The sequence below is a fragment of the Diospyros lotus genome, chromosome 3 (assembly GCF_014633365.1).
Source record: "Diospyros lotus cultivar Yz01 chromosome 3, ASM1463336v1, whole genome shotgun sequence".
Classification (NCBI taxonomy): domain Eukaryota; kingdom Viridiplantae; phylum Streptophyta; class Magnoliopsida; order Ericales; family Ebenaceae; genus Diospyros; species Diospyros lotus.
In genome coordinates this window covers 19,930,139-19,934,854 of record NC_068340.1, presented here as the reverse complement: position 1 = coordinate 19,934,854, position 4,716 = coordinate 19,930,139, and the positions used below count along the sequence as shown (strand labels likewise).

The 4,716-nt window shown below is 31.2% G+C and overlaps 1 non-coding gene across 1 annotated transcript; it reads left to right on the top strand.

The window, feature by feature from the left end:
* Positions 1-3,354: 3,354 nt before the first annotated feature.
* On the top strand, positions 3,355-3,442 carry LOC127798576 (small nucleolar RNA R160). The gene has a single exon (XR_008022440.1). It is a non-coding gene; the product is annotated as a small nucleolar RNA R160 (small nucleolar RNA).
* The last annotated feature ends 1,274 nt before the right edge of the window (positions 3,443-4,716 follow it).

Below are 4,716 nucleotides of genomic sequence, written 5' to 3'. Positions count from 1 at the left end.
TTCAAATTACAAAAATGATAAGGTCAAATTACCTTATCCAAATGTAACTTTAATAATAATAATAATAAATATTATTTTGCCCAAATATTATATAAAAAAATATTATATCACCACTTAAATCTCATATTAATAGTCCATAGAGAGTTAGAGAGATTAATTATTTAGTTTTTAAGTTGATAATCTACATTACAAAGGAGCTTTCATCATTATTGATCATCATGCAATGGACAAAGAGAAAGTTGTCGGGTAATGACCGATTCAAAAGCCAGTATGTTTTAGTACTGCATTAATGATTAAGCTTAATGTACTGCACTAAACAAAATTACGAATGCTACGTACATTCATTCCTAGCACCCAAAAGGGACATATTATTCCATCCGTGAAAAAGACAATGTCGACCTAACCATATGTACCAAGTTTAGAAGTACATACCAAAAGCACCACACCTTGTTACCCATCAATTCTCCAATCTGAGTGCAGTGCTGGAACCAAATGAAAACGATTCATATCCCACACCCCCATCTTTCTTGCACATATATTACGTCTATATTTACACTTAGCAGCTATCTAGGCTACCAATAACTTTTCTTCATAGTAGTAATGGCCTCTCTAGCTAGCCTTTTCCATTGAAAGCTAGTGTTTTTCTTACTATAGAAATCATCATTATTGTTGATCCATGGACCAATCTACTTTAATTTGGACAGGAAGTGACTTGGGTACGTAAATCTGTCTAAATCTAATAACTGTGGCCTAGAGAGCTTAATTACTTTTCTCTAGGCTCCCATTCTTATTTTTCAAATAATGATATTTAGTCTTAATAACCTGAATTAATATTCTGAAATGGTGTATACGGCAACAACCGTAACATCTCTATTTAATTTTTAGGGTTTTAATTAATATTATGGGTAATGGTCCTATTTGGTTTTGGGCTATTTGTCCCTGTTTGGCTATTTAGTTTGTTTGTTCTCTTTTGTGGAGTTTTTGATCTAAATACATGCCTCTTCTTGGAACAATTTCAGTCATTTTTGACTTATTCAATCCAAAAAAAACAAAAGGAATTTAACATGCATGTGCATAATAAATACCCAATGCCTTAAATGATATTAGTTTTTCCTAATGAAGTTGGTGTCGCTTTAGGGATTATTCAAATTCCTTAAAATCGGTTGCTGGTCACTTTCTAATAAAGAATTTTTCTTAATTATAATGTTATCTAGATATATGTTTGGCAAGATAAAGTATAATAGTATTTGACAATTTTTTATTCCTTTAGTTGCAACATATATACATGCAAGACTCACTAATTTTTATCCCTTTCTCGTTTAATTAGCCCAATCAATACCATACCCCAATATTTTGGCTGTTACTAGTTTTTCAAATATTTTGATAAGTAACATTATTTTTGATAAAATCTCCACGTGGGATGGCACAATTTGGCAATTCATGACGGGTAGATATGTACAAGTTTGGATGTTAGTTTTGTCACACCTCTCCTAACTTGTATTAATAGAATAATCAACAGTAAATCTTAAATCACAACTTAAAGAACATGAAACCTAATATCTATCAAACTCCTCATTCATTGAAAATCAACATTGAGTTTTATAAACTTTAAACAAAACAAAGGAAATGATGTATATAGTCCTTTCAAGTTTAACTTTAGTTCAATTGAGATAAGAAATTTCTACTTTCGTGAGGATGCCGGGCATTATAGGAGATAAGTTTGGCACAACTTAATCTCGTCTTGATAGTTTATTAAGAAAATCTTAAGTAAATATAATCAATCTTAGAAATTCATACGTGTCGCTTAATTTCAACTATAATTTTTGCTCGAGATTAAAAACAGATTGAACATATACTAAATAAGGTGATTAAAAAAGGAAAAAAAGGAACCGAATCAATGGATGGAAATTTGTGCATGTGGCATGGCCTTGGAAGACTCTCTGTCTTTCAACATTTTGTTGAACTATCATTTGTTATTAAAATGTAGGGAGGGTGCATGACCATCTGACCTACCACAACTTTAAGGGTTGGCGAGGGGATCTTTTAAACTGGTTTTTGCATATATGTATAAGCATATATTGGAAGTACAGTTTTGAAGCCTTTTACTGCAGCAGTTGATAGCGAGGTGTGATTGGGTTGCTTTAGTGGACAAAGGGCTTTTGCTGTTAGCATATAGAAACCGTGAAAGCTGCTTGAAAGTTCAAATCAAGCAAAGAGATCCAGCCACGGATATAATCCAACATCCCCAGTACAGCTGTGAAAGTTGCAAGCTGCATTACATGGATTTAGCACTGATGTTAACCTTATGCAATGAAATGTAACTCTCGCTCTTGTACGTGACTGAATAGCAGCAACTGATCCATCTCATTCCATCGGATTCACCAGTCGTGACAATAATTATGGTCTTTAGTGGGTACAATACCTTCTTTAAAACCTTTAAATGTGATATTAATGAATTTATTGTTATTGTTGGGATACCATAATAAAATTATAGTTGTGGAAGAATTTTCAATATTTGAGACTGCATGTCGTTGGGAATCTACAAAATAGAAAATAATAAAGAGCATGAGGTGTTCTTAAGCGAATCTTTTGATACTTAAAACAGTTTGAGTTAGAAAATAAATAAATATTTAAGTAACTTTTGTAAAAGCTCATATATATATCTGGGTGTGGGGGATCATGCCTATTTATAGAGATTGAAAGTGGCAAGTAAGAAAGTATTCATATATTTTGAGATTATTTGTTTCAATTTTCAATATATCGGTTTTGAAAGTTAGTTGACATGCTTCGATCGAGACCACATTCAAAAGGTATTCAAGAGACTTATCACTTTCTTAGATAGTTTTCCTTTAATGGTTGAAGGAGAGTTATCGAGTGGGTCTTTAGGAGACTTAGATGAGAGGGTTTTCCTGATTTTTTGTGATTTCTTTTTTCATCTTTATGTTTATTTATTTTTGAGTCTAATCCTTTTGCAAACTAATTTTGATCCAAAACACATTAATATCACTAATCTTTGTGTGGTCTCGTATCACTTGTTATATTTTTAACAATAAAGGTTTAAATATTCATTCTACTCAAAATTTTTGTTACAAGAATTTTTTTCCAGATGAAGGTTGATGTCTGAGTTTAATCGGACTTCGGGTTGGGCTGGGCTTCAGGTAAGCCCAATGAACCAATTTGCCGGGCGGTAAAGGAACGACGTCGTTGAAATCCAAAAGCCCAAGTCCAATTAATACATACTCTTCTTAACTTCATCAAAACCCTATTATCCATACTTACTATAAACTGGTTTCTGGGTAGTGACTGAGAAGGATTGTTTAGAAGAGGAAGAAGAAAGTTACAGATGAAGAGCGAAGCAAGATGATGAGATTTTTGTTTGAATCCGAAGCCCCGTGAGGAGCTGAAATATCAACAGAATGGTCTTCAAAGTTCTCTGATTGCTTTGCAATCTAACTAATTAATTCGTTGATATATGATATATATATACATATATATGCTTATATTTATATCTTATTGGTTCCTTCCTTCAACATCTTGTTGAGGATCTTCGGTTTTTGACTTTTGAGCACTAATTAAGATACATTGCCCGTCATTGCAATAATCATCTTTCGCGCTATTCAAACGTGGTGCAATATATATCAATGATTTCTTCATCTCCGTGGAGCTTTTGCTCATCAATATCACCTGGCTGGCGGCAACTCCAACGACAATTAGTTGGAGCAAGAACATGTCATGCATGCTAACCCTAGTAGTTATACATGTTACTTAATCATGTGGTGACAGTGGCGGATCCAAGGAGAGGCTAACCCGTGCTAACCCTAGTAGTTATATATATATGTATATATACATACTCACATACCTTGAAATTGAAACTCCAGCTCTTCCCCTGGATTCCCCCTTGGATCCGTCCCTGATGGGTCGTACTTGTTTCTTCAAATGACAAAAAACTAAGTGGTGGGTAAAAAATTATCCTTTCAATGTGAATATGTGGTTATTAATAGTTTTGAGGTATGATGAAACTTGATCATTATATTAATTCTTTTTTACTTTTGTAACCTTTTCATATAATTTTATCTCATCATTCATAATAGTGTGACGTAAAATCTTGTTACGTTTGTCTTTTACGTAAATTTGATATAACTTTTTAGAGCTTCAAGATTTCTAAAAAGTTTGAACAACATGGATGATCACAATTTGGATGGCAATTATAGTTAATGACAAGATCATAAGGTCATCTCTAATCACATTTCCTATCTCATTTCTTATTATATTATAAATAATTAACTCTTTATTCTAATTTTTTATAGAAAATTATGCGTTCTCCAACTATACTTCTTATTCTACTCTCTATTTCACTCCTTATCTCACTTATTTATTAATAAATTTTAATTCTATTTATTTTTCCTCACTTATAATTTTTATTACTATAAAATTTATTAGTTATTTGATAATTTAATAATAAATATGATGGTATTAAATTTTTATAATATTTAATATATTTGTAAATAAATTTACTAATAATTTTTTAAAAATGATTATTTAACAATACACGTATAATTTTTATTACTAGAAAATTTACATTGAATACACGTATACATAATCAATAATTAAATATAGAAAATAATTAAATATACACAAAAAATGAATAATCAAATACACAAAATAATCAAATATTCACATACAAACAAATGTATAATCAAATACACAAATTAATCA